Source organism: Prionailurus bengalensis, chromosome B1, assembly GCF_016509475.1.
Source record: "Prionailurus bengalensis isolate Pbe53 chromosome B1, Fcat_Pben_1.1_paternal_pri, whole genome shotgun sequence".
NCBI classification, from domain to species: domain Eukaryota; kingdom Metazoa; phylum Chordata; class Mammalia; order Carnivora; family Felidae; genus Prionailurus; species Prionailurus bengalensis.
In genome coordinates this window covers 179483679-179506342 of record NC_057344.1, presented here as the reverse complement: position 1 = coordinate 179506342, position 22664 = coordinate 179483679, and positions in this window count along the sequence as shown.

The following is a 22664-nucleotide window of genomic DNA, read 5'->3' as shown; positions in this document are numbered from 1 at the left end:
TAAGTCATAGGAATAAAAGGCACAGCATAGAAAATATAGTCAATGATATTGTAATAGTGTTGTATGGGGATAGGTAGTAGCTACAGCTGTGGTAAATATAATATACTATATAAGCTCATCCAATGACTATGTTATATATCTGAAATTAATGTAACACTGTGTGTCAACTATACTCAAGTGAAAAAAAAAACAAAAGAAAGGAAAGCAGAGGACATAGGATAAAGGCAGGCAGGTAACCATTTGTGTCTCCCAAACAGAAGCAATAAATGCTTCAGTCAGGCAAAAATAAAAATATTTTTAGATAACTTAAGTTGAAAGTGATATTACTGTTATGTTTTTATTATGAATACCTTATCTTACAATTTCTTCTCCTTTACCTACTCTACAAAAAGATGGAAGAAAGAAACCATGAAGCTCTGCTCTTCCTCTGTTTTGCTTTACAGAGTATAATCTCCTGATACAGTGGCCCTGTCCACGTCTTGTTCTTCTGCCACCAATAGTTTATATTATACCTTAACTCATTTTGAATATTAGTGCCCCTGGCATTAAAAGACAGTTATATCTCACACATTGCAATGCCCGCTTTCTTATTCACTGCCTAGAACCAGCTCCAATTTATTCTTGAAGATTTTCCAGCATCCCTCAGGTAGAGGCAGCTACAGACTCACTTATGTATTCTTCCATCCATTTGACAAATATTTGAGTACCTATTTTGTGCCAGTCATTCAGTTAAATGATAAAAACACAACACAGAGCCAGAGCCAATATCCTCACGGAGTTTTTATATCCCAGGAGAAGAAACACACATTTAAGGAAAATTATAAATTTTAATTCGTTTTATGCATGAAATAAAGATTTTGAAGTAATAGAAATTAATAACACGGATACATTGAGCCATGATGTTTAAGAACATTTTTGTTTCCCTTTCTTGTGTGCATTTTTAGCATTTTGGGTGTGTGCCTTTTCCTCACTTTTTTCTATTAGTTTAACAGTCTCCTTTTAAATTCCTTCCCCCTCTGCCTTAAATAAGTGCCGAGAATCACTATAAATATACAATGTAATTATATTAGTAACAGACGGCCTGTGAATAGATAAGGAAAACAATTTTTGATCAGTGTTGGAAATTATTTGTTTCAAAATAAGACTATTTCTATTTGAGATGCTTAGGGCTCAAGCATATGCTTACGGTGATACTCACAGATCTGTGGACTGTGAAAATAACCCACAGCTACCAGATGTAAAAAGGAATATTTTAGCTGATATATGAAATCTAATATTCCTGGTATTTCTGTCTTCTTAAACAATGTCATAAAAACTCTTTGCAGTTCAACAAACTTTTTACTGACATTTAACATCAAGAGACATTATTGTAATTATTAAGAAAATATTTTTGTTTGTCTATTATGTCATAAACCTCTGAAATATTTCCCTGAAGATATAAAATGAATCGAAATGTTTAATAAAAGGAGTCATTTGTTCTTATTGTAAAATAACTCAAATAAATAAATATTTAAAAATGGTTTCACGTCCTTAACTTAATTTCTGGATTAAAAACCTGGGTGGAAGATTAAAATCTTTGGCCATAAATATAAAAGATATCAACTGTAATATTCTGTTGTAATCAAACCATGATGGCAAGAATAACACGCTATTTGTAGAAATCAAACAGAAACATAGAAAAACAGAAAAGCAGAATGTAAAGTTTGGGTATAAAACTCCTGCACTCAGTGATAAGCCTTCTAAATCTTTAACATATATACTTCCATGCTTTGTTAAAAGCTCTCTTACATGCCCATCCCTTGAGCAAACTTAACTGTAGGTTTCCATTTTTTTCATAAAAGATACAAACTGATGTGCACGGAAAGACAAATTGTTGTGACTAATGGACTATTTTTTCCAGTGTCTGGCATTCTTCTACTGCCATTAACTGAACAGAAAGTATACCAAAATCAGTTTTGTTTGCCTCAATATAATCAAATTTATTTTGTTGAAGTATTTTATAAAGTAAGTAATGTAAATGTGAAATATTTGTTTGTTTCACTATGGAAATACAGCTAAAAGCTTTGGAATTATTAGATAAAAATGGTTCACTTGAAAAATGGAGTCTATGGTTCATGAGACAATGTAAAGGGTTTTCAAAGGATTGAACAAAAAAACCTGGAGTTTTTAGTGAGACTCTTTCATAGTTTTCTAAGTTCTTAAACAAGCTGGGTCTCTAAATTACAGATAATGGACCATTATTTTAGTTTTTAATAGGTAAGAATATTGGATATTCAATATACACATTAAACTTTAAACCGTGGCCCTGAATTAAAGGGTGGTGACAAAAATAATGGAGTTGATTTGTCCTTCCATACTTATCTTCTTAGAAATCTCCCATCCATGGAAATGCTAAAAAGAAATGTTATCTGCACCAGATCTGAGACAATGCCGGCAGTATATGCTTCACCACAATAACAGGAATACTATAAAAAACTCAAAAATTTGAAACCACGGATATAGGATACATGGGCTGGGGACAATGATTTGACTGGATATAGTTTGGCAACAAAGGAAGCAGTGGATACAAAATATAATGAGGAGTAAAACAGAAAAGGATGGGAGAATTGTTGTAGCAAACAACACCCAAATCTCATTAGCTTTCAGCAACAAAAACAACATGTATAATTTCCCTCTCACTATACTCACATAGAGCCCACCTCAGGGTAGTAACCATTGCCAAGCACATGAGAGGGAACATGCACAGGTTACATGCTGGCTCTTAAAACTTCTGCTTAGAAATAAAATGTCCCTTCCACTCATATTCTATTGGCTAAAATGCACAAGGATAATCCTAATGTCAATGAGGAGGGGAAGTGCAATCTTTCCACCAAAATGAACAAGAATTAGATTACAAATAATAGATACACGGTATAATCTCTTTTGCTTACACGTGATCTTTACCCATTTTTTTGTTTGAAATATGCTCAATTATACCCTCAATGAGACAAACCAAAGGCCTGTCCAATCAAGACATCATAATCAAAGACTAGGATCTCATGGTCGTTCCTATGTCAGGTTTAAAGGTGTATCTTCTTGATCTAGATAACAATGAAGTAAGAAGACAGGAACAGGAACTCTCCAACAGTATATTAGGTGGAACTGGGATGAGATGATGACCATAAATGCCCCAACATGGGATGAGGAAGAATGAGAGTTCCACAGCTGATACTAATCTAGGAAAATTCAGAAATCTGACTAGGAAGACATGGTGAACATTCTCTACCTTAGGGTGAGGGATCATCATTGAGTCTCCTCCCTGAGACTAGCTCCCTGATTCATCTTCTTCCACTGCCCTTTTGCTTGTTCTCATGGAGTGCTTCCTACGTTAGTATCCTTTTTGATGACATTTAAAGAGGTCATAGGAAAGTGAAAGATATGAAGAGCAGAATTGTGACACATGAGAAAAGAAACATGGGCATAAACAAGAGATTCGGAGATTTAATAGTGGCCTGGAAGATAAGGAAGGGAAAGCCAAAATACTCATTTTTGAAATTTCCAATGAAGAAAAAAGAATTAATTGAATAGAACCAAATTAAGCTATATTTCAAACACAAATCCTGAACTAAAAATTTTCAATATCCCTATGGAAATTTCATAACTGATACTTGAAAACGTGAAAACAAAATGTGTGATACTAAGATGTGTCCTAGGAAGTTTGCTTTATTTCTTTTTTTTTTTCAACGTTTATTTATTTTTGGGACAGAGAGAGACAGAGCATGAACGGGGGAGGGGCAGAGAGAGAGGAAGACAGAATCGGAAGCAGGCTCCAGGCTCTGAGCCGTCAGCCCAGAGCCTGACGCGGGGCTCGAACTCATGGACCGCGAGATCGTGACCTGGCTGAAGTGGGACGCTTAACTGACTGCGCCACCCAGGTGCCCCGGAAGTTTGCTTTATTTCAAAGAAACATGCTGAATTCACTGATGATACTGGCAACAATGTCACATGAACAAAGATGGTAGCTGCTTCTTGTCCTGTAACCTCGGTTTTGGCTTTCACTTCACTGAAATCTATGAAAACAATCCTCCATAATAAATAGTGTTTGCTAATAGAATTTGTGTGGGTTTCTTTTGTTTTCCTGCTTGATATATTAGGCCAAATTCTAACTGATGTTAAAAGTTTTCTTGTTTCCAGAAAATAATATATGGTATCCATATTTTCTTCAACTACATACTTTTTCAGGGTTTGATATGTTGAGAGTTTAATCCATAAGGAAAAAAATATATTGCAAAAAGGTAAATATTGACCATGATTTACCATTTTTTACTCATCCCTGAGTGGAAATATTTATGTCAGCTTGTTAATTACTTTATTCCTGCTTGTAGTACAATGGATGATGTATAGTGAATGCTCCATAACGTGCTGACTGAATACATTTTTCAGGGTTCATTTAAAAAATTTTAAGTGCAGGGGAGCCTATGTGGCTCAGTTCATTAAGCATCTGACTTTTGACTTCATCTCAGGTCATGATCTCACAGTTTGTGAGTTCCAGCCCCTCATTGGGCTCTGTGCTGACAATGTGGAGCTTGCTTGGGATTCTCTCTCTCCTCTCTGTTTCTCTGTCAAAATAAATAAATAAACTATAAAAAAAATCCTAAAGAAATTTTAAGTGCAAATGAAAATGAGTAACAGTGGGAAAACATCTGTGGTTTTTAAATGGAGAAATCTTATTGTCTCATACACTATTTGCACTTTGTAGATGCAAAAACAGATTTTCATGTAACAGTGTTTCTTCCGCTGAACATATATGTACGGCCAAATATTTTGAGAGGGGGATAGCGTCATCAAATTTTCAAATGGGTCCATCATCCATAGAGTTTGAAAGTTAATGCCATGAGGGCTGTGTCTTTCTGCCAATGGCAAGACTGCTAATGGCAGACCAAAGAATAGCTTCCAGAACCTCTGACTCAAACCCCAAATTTCTACCCTTTACCCAACATACTGTCTTCATATGAAATTGACGACTCTACACAGAGTTGATATCTCATCTCATTAACATCAGCAGCATGCTGCTGGCTTAATTTATGAAATTTATTACTCTACTCTGTATTGTAATTTTTGTGAAAGTGATTCCCGCACATGGATATGTCTTTTGAGCACTTTAATGCTGTATTTGGTACCATTCCAGCTATATTTGGGTATCAAAAATTATTGGCTAAACAAATGTGTAAATATGAAAATAAAACAAAAGTTGCACTTAAGTAAAATGAGACCACACTTTTAAAAAGATGATTAAGCACTAATTAAGGTTCTAAAGTGGAAAAAAAAAGTTACATGACTTCTGGTGTCTGGTCCCATATACCAGAAACTTGGTAGTCACCATTCTGTCTTAACACGGAAAAAGTGACGCAAATTGAAAACATTAACAACTCTTCAAAGATCCACAAGAGAAGTAAAATTACAGGACAAATTGTTTTCCCCCAAATTTGAGAAAACTACAGACAAATACAGAGAGCCACAACTTACTGGAGGACAAACCTGAGTTTAAATCTGCATGGGAACCAGTGCCAAGTAAGAAACTTGAATTGTAATTGACAAATTGCTAATGGCCCAACGTGGATACGCCTGACATATAAAAACTATAAGGCACGTAGTTATCAGGGGCATCCATGCTTCTTTTAACATTTTCTTCCTGGAGCCCTACCAGGTTCTCACAGCGAATATTGGAGCAAAATTCCCTCAAAACTCGCTCAGGGGGTAGGAAAAAAATTTTGAAATATATCAGCCCATTCTGTTTTAGTTAACAATGTATGTCCTCAGGAGCAAAGTCTAACCTGATGGTTTTGTTTTTGTTTGTTTGTTTTTGTTTTTGTGTTTTTCGGATCCCAACAATCCTGGGAAAAGGAAATGTCCAACCTCAGGCAGATGTAGCTTTTCCCATGGAAGTGGGAAATATCCAGCACTGGCCCACTCTAGCCATCCTGTCTCATATAACAAGAAGAAAACAACAGCAAAAAATAGAGTAGCATGTGTGAAGTTCACAGCCCAGGGCAAAGACTCACTAAAAGACTGAAACCTAATTATAAGACTATAGAATGCTCCGACCCCCTTTATGAACACATTACCAAAGGCCTATTACCAAGCAGTTATTTTACCTAATATATCATACATGGTTATCAAGAAAAATATTTTATTATAAACTAAAAGGCAAAAGCACAGTTTGAAGAGACAGAGCAGGCATCAGAACCAAATCCAGATATGGCAAGACTATTAGAATGATCAGATGGGAAGTTTAAAAGAACTACGATTTATATTCTAAGGGTTCTAATGGATAAAGTAGACCACAAGCAAGAACAGATAGGCAATGTAAGCAGAGAGATGGAACCTAAGAAAGAATGAAAAAAAAAATACTAAAATTTGTATAACACAGTAATATATATGAAGAGTGCTTTTGATGGACTTCTAAGTAAACTTAACATGGCTAAAAAAAGAATTTCTGAGTTTAATGACACCTCAGTAGAAATCTTCAAAACTGAAAAGCAATGAAAAAAGAAAAACATAAATAAACAGAAGTCATTTTAAACTGTTTTAAGAGAAAAAAAAAAAAAAAAAAACACCAGCCTAGAATTCTGTACCTTGTGAAATGATTCTTCAAAACTGAAAGACAAAGAAAGATTTCATAAGATAAACAAAAATTGAGAGAATTTATTGACAGTAGTCCTGCCTTGCAAGAAATGTTACAAGATGTTCTTAACGGAGAAGAATATAAAGGTCAAAAACTCAAATCTACATATAAGAAAGGAAGAGCATTGGAGAAGAAATAAGTGAAGGTAACATATATACTGAGTTTTCTTATTCTTATTTGATGTGACAGATAACAGTTACATCTGTTAGGTATTACTGTTATGTATGTATTATTACTGCTATTAAGAATAGCAACAGTATATTAAATTATGTATTCATATATACCTACATTTATATATAGGTACAATGAATGACAATAATGATACGAGGGACAGAATAGGAAATTAGGATTATTTTGTTATTATAAGGTACTCATACTACCTGTGAAGTGATAGAGTCTTATTTGAAGGTGATTTGAATTAGTTGTATATCGCAAATGCTGGCAATCAATCAAAAAGTTATAAAAACAATGTAAAACTGATATGTTAAGAGAAGATAGAAATTCATGTAAAATGTTCAATTAAAAGTATTAAAGACACAAAAAGGGGCACCTGGGTGGCTCAGTCAGCTAAGCATTCAACTTCGGCTCAGGTCATGATCTCAACTTTGTGGGTTTTAGCCCCATGTCAGCCTGTTTCAGATTCTGTGTCTCCCTCTTTCTTTGCCCCTCCCCTGTTCACACTGTCTCCCCTTCTCTCAAAAATAAGTACACATTAAAAAAATAAAAATAGGGGCGCCTGGGTGGCGCAGTCGGTTAAGCGTCCGGCTTCGGCCAGGTCACGATCTCGCGGTCCGTGAGTTCGAGCCCCGCGTCGGGCTCTGGGCTGATGGCTCAGAGCCTGGAGCCTGTTTCCAATTCTGTGTCTCCCTGTCTCTCTGCCCCTCCCCCGTTCATGCTCTGTCTCTCTCTGTCCCAAAAATAAATAAACGTGGAATAAAAAAATAAAAATAAATAAATAAAGACACAAAAACATTAAAAGACCAAAATAAGAACAAACAACAAAAGCAATAATTGGGAAATAGTAGTTAACATGATAAATATTAACAATACCTATAATCACTCTGAAAATCAATAGTCCAAAACCACAAATTGAAATACAGTAAAACCTTGGATTGCAAATAACTTGTTCTGTGAGTGTTCCTCAAGATGAGCTAACATTTCTAATAAATTTTAAATTAATAAATGAGCAATGACTTGTAATACGAGTAGTATATGATGTCAAATGTCACATGATAACAACTAAGCCAATGGTTCTTGAAATTGGCTTTGATATACAAGTGCTTTGGTTTACAAGCATGTTTCCAGAATGAATTATGCTTACAAAACAAGGTTTTACTGTACATGGATTTCAGAGTGGATCACAAAACAAGATCCAAATATATATTGTGTATAAGTAATTCACTTAAATATAAAGACACATAGAAATTAAAAGTAAATGGGTGGGGAAAGATATACCATGTGAACATTCAAAAGAAAGTGAAGTAGCTATTTGAGCATACTTCAAAGCAAGGAAAGCTATCATGGATAAAGTGGGGCATTACATTATGACAAAGGGATCAATTCTCCAAGAAGACATAATAATTCTCAATGTGCATGTTCTTAAGACAAAGAACCAAAATATGCAAAGCAAAAACTGATAGAATTGTAAGGAGAAATAGTAAATTCATTATAATAGTTGGACATTCCAATCTCTCTCTACCAAAATGGGTAGATTCAACAGACATAAAATCAGGAAGGATACAGTGGAACTCAACAACACCCACATCAGTTTGGATATAACTGACATTTTACACATGTCTGCATCCAACAACAGCAGATGCATATTCTTTTCAAGTTTATATAACACATTCGATAAGATAAACTACCTTCAAGGACATAAAACATATCCTAACAAATTTAAAGGATTAGCATTCATGGTGAGGAGGGATTTCCTCCAAGGCCACAGTGTGATTACTCAGAAATCAATACCAGAAAGATAGCTAAAATATTGCAAAATACTTGGAGATAAAACTATACATTTTAAAAAAAATGTTTATTTATGTATTTTGAGAGAGAGAAAGATTGAGAGAGAGAGAGGGAGCAAGTATGAGTGGAGGAGGGGCACAGAAAGAGGGAGAGTTAGAGAATCCCAAGCAGGCTCCAAGCCAGCATAGACCCTGACACAGGGCTTGATCCCATGGTTGTTAGATGATGAACTGAGCCAAAATCAACAGTTGGATGCCCAACCGACTGAGCCACCCAGGCACCCCAAAACTAAACATTTCTAAATGACACATGAGTCAAAGAAGAAAATCTCAAAACAATTAAAAGTATTTTGAAGTAAATAAAAATAAAAACCCAGCTTATCAAAATTTAGAATGTGCAATGCAGGATGTGGCATAAGCAGTGCTTAGAAGGAAATTATAGCATTTAATGCATATATTTGAAAAGAAGAATCTTATCTATGCTTCCATCTTAGGAAGCTAGAAAAAAATAGAGCAAATTAAATCCAAAGTAAGCAGAATAAAATAAATAAAAATTAGAGCAGAAAGCAATGAAATTGAAAACGAGAAATTAATAGAGAAAATCAACACAACTATAAAGTTCGTTCTTTTGGAAGATCAATAAAATCTTTAAGCCTCTAGTCAGGCTAGGAGAAAGATAGCACACAAATTACTAATATCAGAAAAAAGAAAGGACATCACTACAGAGCCCATGATATTAAAAGAATAAACAAGGAATAATATGAACTCTAGCATCTCAAATTTGAATACCTATTATTGGAAAAAGAAACAAGTACTTAAAATGCACAATTTGTTAAAAGCCATACAAGAAGAAATAGGCAATTTGAATAGGCCTATCTCTATTAAATAAGTTGAACCATAAGTTAATAACCTTCCAAAACACAAAGCACCAGGACCAGATGGGATCACAGATGAATTTAGCCAAACATTTCAGAAAGAAATTATACCAATTCTCTTTCAGAAAAAAGACCACAGGAAAAACTTCCTAACTCATTCTATGGGTCCAGAATTACGCTGGTAACAAAACCAAACAAAACCAGTAGCAAAATGAAGACATCACGAGAAAAAAAATTCCAAATCACTATCTTTCTTGAAGATGGATGTAAAAATACTCAATAAAGTATTAGCACATCAAACCCAGCAATATATAAAAAGAATTATATACCATGGTCAAGCTGACTTTATCCCAGGCATGCAAGAATGCTTCAACACTTGAAAATCAATTAATGTAATGCATCATATCAACATACTAAACAAACAAACAAACAAATGACAGATCAACAGATACAAGAAAAGCATTTGACAAAATCCAAAATCCATTCATGATACAAAGCACACTATGGAGACAATAAAAAGAGAAGTGGTTTCCAGGAGTTAGGTAGGTAAATGGTAAAGGGAGGGATAAATAAACAGAAAACAGATTTTTTTTTTAGACAGGGAAATTACTACAAATGATACTATAATAATAGATATACACTGTTTCCCATTTGTACAAACCCACAGAATGTACAACAAGAACAGTTAACCCTAATAAGCTATGGACTCAGGGTAATAACATTGCGACAATATAGGTTCATTAGTTGTTACAAATGTATCATTCTGGTAAGGGATTTGATATTGATGGAGGCTATGAATGTGTGAAATTACTAAATATATGGGAAATTGCTGTAGCTTCTAGCTTTTCCTATGAATCTAAAATTGTTTTTACTACTTTTTATCTTTATGTATTTATTTTGAGAGAGAGAGAGAGAGAGAACGAGAAGGGTAGACAGAGGGAGAGGGAAAGAATCCCAACTAGGCTCCACACTGTAACTGCATAGCCTGATGTGGGGCTTGAACTCACGAACTATGAGATCAGGACCTGTGCTGAAATCAAGAGCTGGTCACTTAACCAACTGAGCGACCCAGGTGCCCCTAAAACTACTTTAAAAGTAAAGTGTATTTATTAAAAAAAAAAATCACAGTCATAGTGAATGTGTTGGGTTGTCCGAAAGACAGACACTTAGGAGTCTACAGGACTATGGTTTGGTTGAGTTTATAATACTTGTGAAAGAAAAAAGGAGAAACAGGGGTAATTATCAAGTTACAATGGTGAACTGATGAACTCTTTTTGTATAGAGCGGGGTTGCAGTTGCTTCAGATCATGATGTAGATTTAAGTCTCTGCCAACCCAATGCGTTTGAACAAAATGTTCTTGAAGGAAGATCTAAGCAACATGTCTCATATTTCCCACATGCATGTATTATCTTGTAGAGAGTAGTCTATTCTTTAAAAAATGCCTTGACAGTTATACTCAGAAACAAAAACTCTATAATTTTTATCTGCCATGTTTATTAACAATCCCTAATAAAACAGTAACTCTTCTTTTCATACCTCTAACGGTAAATAAATAAATAAATAAATAAATAAATAAATAAATAAATAAATATTGGAGAATTTAGGAGAACTTATTTCATGAAATGTATGTTTTTTATGAAGTATATGCCATCTGGGAAGTATTTTCACATGCTTTCTCCATAATGACCATACCAAATAAGAATCCAGGAAAGGTAAAGGTAATCAAATCATTTCGAACCTACATCTTGGTTTGGCAATACTTCAGGAAGTCAGTAGGATTACCACTATCTAGCCAAACCTTCCAGTTGAAAAACAGCAGCATATAGCTGCCAACACAACACAAGAAGAGCATGTAATCTACCATCACTCAATTTTATTTCACAATTTTCTGTCAACACGTCCTATTTCCCTCCCATTTTTATCTGAGGCAATTGAAATGGAAGTGTCTGTTATTCTTAGAAACTCAAGAAACTATATAAGGAATTTTAAATCTAACAAACTAACTGTTTTTCAAGGATTTTGCAGTTTTCTCATTATAGTTCAGCTAATGATTGCATCAAACTTTGCGGTCAAAAATCTGTTGGGGCGCCTGGGTGGCTCAGTCGGTTAAGCATCCGACTTCGGCTCAGGTCATGATCTCGCGGTCTGTGAGTTCAAGCCCCGCGTCGGGCTCTGTGCTGACTGCTCAGAGCCTGGAGCCTGTTTCAGATTCTGTGTCTCCCTCTCTCTGACCCTCCCCCGTTCATGTTCTGTCTCTCTCTGTCTCAAGAATAAATAAACATTAAAAATTTTTTTTTAATATCACTAATGGGGTGACTGGGTGGCTCAGTCAGCTGAGTGTCTGCCTCTTGATTTCAGCTTAGGTTATGATCCCAGTCTAATGGGATTGAGCCTCAGCATGGAGCCTGCTTGAGATATGCTCTCTTTTTTTCTGTCTCTCCCTCTGCCTCCATCTACCACTCATGTTCTCTCTCACTCTCTCTCAAAAAAAAAAAAAAATCTGTCACTGAAAACACTTCACAATAGACAACTGCCTACTGCTTAGTTTACACCAAAGTCAGTGTATAACTGATCTACTGAGCAACTCATATTTTAAAAGGGAAAATTTAGTGAAAAACAAAAAATGGTTTTTTAGCTTCTCCCTACTTCTGGGTTTTTGTATTAAAGAGATGTCTTTAGACCTAATATCCACCAAGTCACATTCCTTCAGACCCTTTGGAAAAGAAATCATCTACTTATTCCCACCTCAGAGAGTCATAAGAGTCCTTCCATTCATTCAACAAATCTGTATTGGACCTCTCATATATACCAGTTATTGTGTAAGGTGCTGGGCATACGTATAATGTTGAACACAACAGGAGGGGTTCATGCTCCTTGGAGCTTTCTGATATACTGAGTGTGATATGACTCGTTAAAACAATCACATTATCACACGCGTGCTAAAATGACAAATAGAAGTGTGGCAAGGAAACAACAAGAAAGGCATACTGTGCTGCCGGAAATTAAGATATTTATTCGTGCAATAAAATGTTCATTGAGCGTCTTTATATGACACTATGTTGATCACTAGGTATTATCAGCCAGCCATAGACTTTCATTCTCTGCCCTCATGGAGTTTCTATTCTAGTGATGGAGAGACAATAAACAAATGAGACCATAAAAATATACTACACATACATTGGTGAGTGATATAGAAGACAATAGGCAGAATAAAACAGCTAAGGAGTCAGGTTGTCAGGGAACTTTTTTGAGAAAAGGGGCCATGTGCTCCATACACATCTCCTGCTTTCTTTTTATAGTTCAGACTTAATCCTGAATAAGAGTTCCATTCCAACTGAATCTGCTAATACACCATTTGGTACATTCTTTGAATACTGGACTTGGCTCCATTCACTTTCCTTTTTTGCATTAACATAATCTTGAAGAGTCCTCTCGGTTTCAGCATGTTTGCACAGTTTCGGTACAACTTCTACTTATATATTGAGACCTACTTTAAGTAACTATTTGAAGTATCTTTATTCCTTAAGCACATTTATTATAACAGGACACAGATATAGCTGCTGAAACAGTACAACCCAGAAATGCAATTGCTAAGGAAGTTTATTTCCATCACATGTAGTAATCCCCGATGAGTTTTGGGTCTCTGGTCAACATAGTAGATTGTTCTGCTACTTATAAGACATGGCAGCCAAGGGTGATTGTCCTCATTTACAACTAGCGTGAAGAAGAGGTAAGGTGTGAGAATATAGGACAAGTATCCTTTAAATGAATGAAACTCAGGTCACTTACTATCATATTAAACCAGTGAGAACCCCAAGACTACTCATCAACTTACAAAAGCTCATCTTTCTGTAATAAAAGGAAAACTGGATCTGGTTAGACAAATTAACCCCCCCCCATTGTGCGAATTTGAGAAGTTAGCCTTCCAATGTTTCCATAGAGGAGGCTGGAAATGGAATTTGAGAGTGCCAAACAAAATATCTGACCTACACATTCTCTGGGAGTGGAAATGTAAAAATTAGATATTTACTTTGGGACTATGTCTAGAAGTTAGGACTAGAATCAATAGGAATTATGGAGCAAATTGTATTCAAAGGCCGAGGGAGCTCAGGAAATAAGACAAAGTCTAATTACCTAACAGGTTAAAATTTTTAAGGTAATGTTATAGCTTCCAGAATCCTAAGTCCACTGGTTCTCAAACATTGTCACAAGATCACTATACACTGTTAAAAATTATTAAGGACGCCCAAATAAATTTCAGTTATTTCATTATATCTATTGACATTTACTGTATTGGACTATCCAACTACGAATTTAAAAAGATGCATTTATTAGTTTATAAATAGCGACCATATACCTATTTCTTGCTTTGTGTATTATGGGAAAATAATTGCTCTTACCAAAACAAAAACTAGGTGGGGAGAGTGGTACTGTTTTAAATATTCATGTATCTCCTTGGTCTGATTTAACAGAAAATAACTGCATTCTTGTTTCTGCTTCTACATTTAATCCCTTAGACTCTCACATGTTATGTAACCTCTGGCAAACTACTGGTCACTTGGCGAGATAACGAAAATGAAAAAGATGAATCCCACCCTGCTCGTGTTGTGAAAAAAGTCTTGATCTAGCAGGCCCACTGAAGTTTATCATATTTCTCAAAAAGCCTTGGACCATACTTTAAGGACCACTGTCCTAGCACACATCAATCAATATTTTATTGGTGGACTACTAAGAAAACTGAGGAACTGATTTTCTTTCTTTCCTTCTTGCTTCCCTGTAACCTATCTCTACTGTAGAACCAAAGACATCTTGTGATAGAGACCAAAATAGTTGCTTAAATCTGCCTCATAAGCCTGAAACTCTGCAGAAGTCTATCCCGAAGATTTATGGCAGTGCGATAATTTATAATATTATACAATAGTTTTTGATTTAATAGACCTTTAATAGCTAATTGAAAATGATCACAGGGGTGCCTGGGTGGCTCAGTCGGTTAAGCGCTCAAGTTTGGCTCAGGTCACGGTCTCGCAATTGGTGACTTCGAGCCCCACATCGGGCTCTTGGCTGACACTTGGAGCCTGGAGCCTGCTTTCAATTCTGGGTCTTCCTCTCTCTGCCCCTCACCTGCTCCTGCTCTCTCTCTCTCTCTCTCTTTCAAAAGTAAATAAATATTAAAAAAAAGAATGATCGCAGATATTCATCTATATCTATTTTAATATAGACCACTCAATGTTGAATTTCTGCTAAGCTTACCCTTCATAATATTTTTTATTACCAAAATAAAACAAAATAGCCATTAAAACGACTGAAATATCTCTCTTGCCATATAACACCAAGTAATTATGAATCATTGTCTTGGACACTGATATTGTCACAGTTTCAGATTGAATGGTATTTCCCAACCATGAAATACAACATATTTATATACCAAATGCTTCTGCGGTTAGCAGTAATGCTCTAAAGAAAGATGTCTAATGATTGGATGAGAAGGTATGTGACCCATAGAAAGATGTGATATTTATGTCTTGGCACCAAAAAGTACAGTCAAAGATGAAGAAATAAAGTCAACAGATTACCGTGTATTTGGTATGATTACTAAGAAGCATTGGTTTCTTCCTATGAGAATCAAACTGGCTGACCCATAAAAGGGAAGTATCCAGATATATCCTTCAAATTCCATATGGAGTGTATGTTACTCCATAGGCGTTGGAATATCAATATTTGAAAACATGATTCCATGTCAAGGAATAGGAATGAAAGTACTGTTCATATATTTGGCCATAAAAGTTTCTTGGGAGTACTCAAGAATACTTAAAAGAAGAAAGCATGTGTTTCTCATACAAATGTGATTTCCATAAAGCTAATTACACTGTCATCCTTGTAAAAATGATAACAATGGTCTCATATAACCTTAACGCACACAGAATTTTCATCTATATTGTTAGCTGAAATCTAACACTGTTTTCTAAAACTCTAAAGCACCATCAAAAGAAATATTTGTCTTTGAATACATTAGAAATATTCTGTATAAAAATTCAGACTATGAGCAAGATTTAAGTCTATTTATGCGGCACAACTTGATTGAGCTCCTATATATCATATCTGCAGGGTAATAATCTCTATAATATAATCACTAAATGAACCAGATTTTCTTAGCCTCATGATCCACTGATATGAAAAAATAAACATTTTGTTATTGTTATAATTATCATGATTAATTAGTTCATTAATAGTAAAATGTTTTCAGTTTATTAATCGAATTAAGTCATGTTCTTTTAATTTTCTTTAACATAAATGACTAATAAAAATGAAGAATCAGTACACTGTTCTTCATATAAAAAAACATGGCTAAAATAATGCAAATGACTAGCCACCATCAGTTATTAAGGAAGTATCAGTAATTCAGTACCAACATACACAGTAATGAGCATATGCTGTGCCTACTTATATCTTTAAATTATTTAATGATGGGAAATACTTATAAACATATAAAATATTTTATCGATAATAATATATTACTCCTTTAAATGTGTCTAGAATCTCTAGTGACATTCCCTCTATTTAAAATTTCCTGATATTTAAAATATTCCCTGATATTTAAAATTTGTATCTTTTTTCTTTGATCCGTCAGGTAGGAATTTATATATGTGGTTTATTGATCTGAAAGTTACAACTTCTGGTTTCATTATTTTTTTGAATTTTCTATGTGATGATTTCTGTTTTGTTATTGTTTCCTTTCTTCTGTTTATTTTAGGCTTTATTTTTTTTCTTTCAAGATGGAAGCCTTAGTCATTGATTTAAGACCTTTACTCTTTTCCAACAAAAGTGTGGAAGGCTATGAAGTTTCCTTTTAACACTGCTTTAGTGGCAGTCCAGAAGTGCCATACAGTTTAAAATACAGTATTTTTTAGTTTTGCTTTTGATGTTTTAATTGTTTAATATATATAAATTTATGCAGTTTATTTTTTGTTGGGTGAACTTTGGTAATCTGTAATTTTCAAGGAAATTGTCTATCTGTTGTAAAATGTATTTTTAAATTTAGCAACTACTTTAAAGTTAGCACCTTAAAAACAACAAACTTGCGTTATCTCAGAATTTCTTAGGTCAGGAATCCAGGAGGAGCATAACTGAACCATTGTGGCTCAGGGTCCTTCATGAGGTTTCTTTCTTTTTTTTTCCCCTATTAGAATTGGCAAGATTTTATTTATTTTTATTTATTTTTAATTTTTATTAATTTTTATTTTTTTTCAATATATGAAGTTTATTGTCAAATTAGTTTCCATACAACACCCAGTGCTCATCCCATGAGGTTTCAATCAAGCTGTCAGATGAGGATGCAAATCATATCAAGGCTCAAATAGGCTAAAGAATCTGCTCCCTAATAGGACTGTTAGCAGACCTCAGTTTCTCATTGGTCAGTAATCTCTGTTGGTCAAAAGGTTCTGTCTCTTATGCCTTTCCAAACACTAAGTGTGACAGATGATCTCTCCAGGAAGGGACAAGGAGAGGGAGAGGGTGATCTCAAGAGATATCATCTGCACTGTTTTGTAATCCATTCTTGGTAGTGATACATACCTCCTCTACCATATGGTATTGGTCACACAGATTAATTCTGGGTAACATGTACCTTTAAATTATCATTGTATGCTTAATATGAATATTGCTCACTTCATGTAAATTTAAGAACATTAAAATATTTCCTTCAGGCTGAAGGCTTCATTTGGAGTTTGCTTGTTTGTTTGTTTTTGCAGATTTTCTGAAGACAAATTCCACTTTGAATTATCAGAATTATCAGAAAATGTGCTTGTTTTTTCCTGCTCTTAAATAACGTTCTTCCTGAATATTGACTTCTAAATTGACAGTGATTGGGGCGCCTGGGTGGTTCAGTCAGTTGAGCCTCCGACTTCGGCTCAGGTCATGATCTCGTGGTTCCTGAATTCCAGCCCCGCATTGGGCTCTGTGCTGACAACTCAGAGCCTGGAGCCTGCTTCTGATTCTGTGTCTCGTCTTTCTCTGCCCCTCCCCTGCTCATGTTCTGTCTCTCTCTGTCTCAAAAATAAATAAAACATTAAAAAAAATTTTAATTGACAGTGATTTTTGTTTTATTTTTTGTTTGTTTATCACTTTAAAGATGCCATTTCTTTGTCTATTGGCCTCTGTTTCTGAAGTCAGCCATCATTTTATGTCCTTCTCCATGTAATATGACTTTCTTCCTTCTGACTCCTTTAAACTTTCTCTTTATTGTTTGTTACTAAGGTTATCCGTGATGTGTGGTTTTGTTTGTGTCCTTCTTGGATCTTATTGAGCTCTATAAAACTGCATTGATGTTTTTCACCAATTTAGACAATGTTCATCTATCAGTTTTCCCAGTGTTAGTGCGGGCCATTCTTCATTGACTTATTTCTTCAATCTGCACTCTGCTATTAAAACCTATTCAAATAATTACTCCTTTTCAGATATCGCACTTACTTCTTCAATTTATGTCTTTTTCTTATTTATTTATATTTGCTTCATTTTCTTTCCTGAAATTCCTTCTCTGTCCACTTATGATATCGATGTTTTCCTTAAGTGTTTACAACATATTTAAAATACCTATTTGAAAGTCTTTAACCACTGATTCCCACCCATAGGTCATTGTGGGGTCTGTATCAATTGAACTTTTAAAAATCCTCGCTTTTATGTCATATTTCCCTGCTTCACGTGACATAATTTTTGTTTTATGCTATACATTTGTGTACCTTGAAGAGATATTTAACAGTTTTGTTCTGGCAGATAGCTAAATTAATGGCAGATCACGTTGGCCCTTTCACACTTGATTTATTATTTCTTAGAACTGATAGATTCTCAACTTTCCCTGAGACTCAGAGTATATTATACACTATAGGCTACAGACCTTACTGTTTGTCCTTCCTGTTCAGGGTTCTGAACTAAGTGACCGAATTTCCCAGTGATGTATGCTTACCCTGGTTGAGGCAGAATTCCAACACTCTTCAATTCTGCTAATGTATAGTATCTTTTCTGCATTAGGTGCCACTGTGGCTACCTTCCACCGGGTTTTAGGGAAATTCACCTTGCATAGGCACAGATCAGCCTTGCAACAAGCCGTGTAGACTTCTACATCCTTTCTTCTGCTTCAATTTTTCTTTGGGGCCCCAGAAATTCAAGCTGCATAAGCAACACAGAATTCTGATTTCTACCTTCTCTACTCACACTACCTTCTTTTGCTTGCACCCTACTTTCATGTGCCACATTCTGGAGTAGGACTCAAGGCGGGAAGCCAGGGGAAACGTAGAACTCATATTTTGTATTTCCCTCTGTCAAGGATTGTAGTTCTTCATGGTATGTTGCTGAATACCAGAAAATACTTGAAAATAGTTGTCTCTTATATTTTAAATTTAAATTTTTTTGAATGTTTATTTATTTTTGAGAGAAAGAGACAGAGCATGAGCAGGGGAGGGGTAGAGAGAGAGGGAGACACAGAATCCCAAGCAGGCTCCAGGCTCTGAGCTGTCAGCACAGAGCCCTACGCGGGGCTAGAACTCACGAGCTGTAGATCATGACCTGAGCCGAAGTCGGACGCTCATCTGACTGAGCCACCCAAGCACTCCTGTTGTCTCTTATGTTTTGATCAGATATATAATCGTTTATGGTGGAAGGCTGGTTCAATATCCGTTATTTTGCCACAGTTTAAATAGTGCTCAAAATATTTCTTTTTGAATGAATAAATTAATGAAATTTAGGATTACAAATGGATGAATGAATAAACATAGTACTCTAGACAGGTGTGATCTATTGCTAAAATAGTGTACAAAGATCCTGAAGCCATTAATTTTATGGACTTCTGCTCCACAACTTGGCTATTTTTCCTACAGAATACTCATTTCCCAAAAGATTCACATAGTCACATTGATCTCCAAAATAAACTATTGAATTTGGTAGTTATATAATAATTTCCAACCCAGAATCATAATTTTAAAGCCAATTCTTTCTAGAATACATACCAAAATATGGATTTTGCTTTTTAAATATTATAAAAATAAAAAACCAAAAAAAAGAACCTATTCACCTCCTCCTAGATTTTTTTCATAAGAAGTATATTGGAAGTAAACAATAGCCACTATGCTTTCTAGTCATTTTAAAGTTTTCAATAATCTATTCTTTAAGTAAAACAGTATGAAAATAATTTAATTTTGTACTCCATTTGTTAAAAATAATAAGCTTTCAGTTTGTCATCTTAAACCACAATAATTGTCGTTCAACTAATTAAAACTGCCATTTTTTTGTAAATAAGACATAATTCAGTGATTTTATGAGCAATGGGTTTAATGATGCTATTTGATATTAATCTCTTTCTCTATTTCTTGAATTAATTGTATTTTACTCTAGTAAACTTTGTGTATCATGATTACAGAGATCTAGGAAAACATAGAACGGACATTAAATGTTGAGCCCTAATTAATAATTAAGGTACACCAGAGGAAACAAGACAATTTATTCTGACATGCAATATTACCTACCTCCCAGATCAGTTTGTTCTGTCAGAAGAATCTCAGTCCCAATGACTTTATTTCAAATATATTGGTTTTGAAATAACAGCAGGGACTTCTGGGCTTCTCAGCATCTCTTGTTTACCATCAAGTGTCATGCTTAATGATCAACATTAAAGTTATTGCTTCCAAATCACCTTAATTAGGGCTGCAGAAGCTTTAAAAAGTTCCTTTCAAACAGCTCAGATCATTAAATTAGATTGCCTTCATATACTGTGATTATATAAGGTCTTGTAGTGAAACATCATAAAACCATTTCCAATCAGACATCCTGCAGGTCCTTTTTAAGATAAATTTTCCTATCCACGGTTCTTCCATGAGCGCACTGTGTCCTTTCTCCACTCTCTAACTTCACAGTTGATGACAGCAGAACAGAGCACCTGGACCAAGTATCATGGAACATAGGCTAACCTGTAGCTGTGGCATGGCCTTGCCACGTAAGGCTAAGCGAAAACAGAGACGATCTGGTTTAACTGATTTCTCCTTCAACTCTTCCAATTGAGGATTAGAAAATGTTGTTTTGCATAAGTAGCCCGACATTTTATTCTAAGTAAACTCCTTATTGAAGGTGTAAATCTATACAGAAAAACACATGAATCAGATGTTTGCAGCTTGATAAAGTTGTACAAATTGAACCAACCTATGTTACCACCACCAAAATTAGGAAACTGACAATTCTCACCACTCAAGAAGTTTTCTTAGGGCATTTCCAGTCACTAACAACTCATTAAGGAAGCCACTGTCCTTACCTCTAACACTATAGATTATTTTCTGTTTCTAAAGTTCTTTTTTTTTTAATAAATATAATCACACATTATTTACCTGTTTTGACCTAATATCTTTTGCTTAATTTGCTTAATCTTAATTGTAAGATTCAGCCATGTTGTTGACAAAAGTCTACAGTCAAGGTGTTACAAGCCTGCATTACATCTAAAGGTTTCAAGAAAACATTATCCCCTTGCCTTTTCCAGCTTGTAGAGACTGTCTGCATTTCTTAACTCATGGCCCCTACTTCATATCACTCCCAACTTTTTACTCCCATCGTTATGCCCTCTACTTATTACTTTGACCTTCTCTGCCTCCATCTTATAAAGACTTTTGTGATTACCTTGGGTCTAGTCAGATAATCTAAGATAATCTCCTTAGCTCAAAGCCCTTAACTTAGTCATATATGCAGGGTCCCATTTGTCAAAAATATAATATAGGAGGTCCTGGGAATTAGGACACACAACCACAATGATGAAGAATAGATGAAAAGGAGCCATAAATTTTAGTTCCAAATGGTTGTGAAGGCTTTTAGGATATGAACATTAGAAGCAATTATCTGGTATGATCTGGACTCTCATTGCTTTTTTTTTTTGAAATACAAGGTGGGGATCATTGAGAACCATCTTAGAATTTTTCTACCACCATGTATGTGTCTGTATATATGTGTGAGTATTAGTTACACAGTGTTCTAGTTGTCTTTGGTGGGTCTCACAAATTTCTTAGGATGACTGACTTACTTCATATCCTATAAACTGAAATATATAAATTGAGACCAAGTAGTAGAGATAAAGACTGTAAGATTTATTAAGCTACTTTTAGAAATATAATGTATTGGTGGATGTAAAACCACAGAGGTAAAGGTATTTCTTTATGACTACATTTAGTTCATAGGTTCACGACTCTTTACTATAAAACTCTCTTTTGTGAATAGTTTATAGCTACAATAAAATTATACTTCAAAGCAGTTAATCAATATACACGGCCTTGAGAAATGTTGGGGGAAAAATCAAAATGTGCTTACAAAATAAAATTTAGATTAATTTTTAAAATGCAAATTTGATCTCTATAATGAAATGTTCTTTGCTACGTGAATATGTTTATAATATTCAAAAACTGAGGGGAGCCTGGGTGGCTCAGTCAGTTAAGCGTCCGACTTCAGCTCAGGTCATGATCTCGCGGTCGTGAGTTCGAGCCCCGCGTCGGGCTCTGGGCTGATGGCTCAGAGCCTGGAGCCTGCTTCCGATTCTGTGTCTCCCTCTCTCTCTGTCCCTCCCCCGTTCATGCTCTGTCTCTCTCTGTCCCAAAAATAAATAAACGTTAAAAAAAAAAACTTTAAAAAAAATATTCAAAAACTGAGCTTAAATTCAATAATTTTGTATTGGTAACATGTCACTGTACTTTGCCTACTAGTTTGATTTGTTTTAGTTGTTTTTAGTGAATTGGATTTAAGATTAAAGCTATTCAGTTGTTAGTACATGTAGTCAGATGAGGCAAAGGAAGGCCATTTGAAAGTAATCATTATACCATATTTATTTCATTTTTAATAACAATTTATTACCTGTTGTATATTATCTCATGGGATGTTACTTCATGACAAAATTAATTTTCATAAAACAAATTATATACGTATATTTATATATGACAAACAAAATAGAATTGTGGTTGTCCATTCCATCAATACACTTAACTAAATAAAATTCCTTGTGTCTGAAAATTAGTGTGTCCTCAGTAAACCATTCTTACTATTTCATTATAAGAAGGTAGCAGGCTTCCTTTAAGCTTCTGGCTTACTACCAGAAGGAACCTATTCCTATTCTTTCAGTGCTAGATCTGTAGCTAAAGACGTCA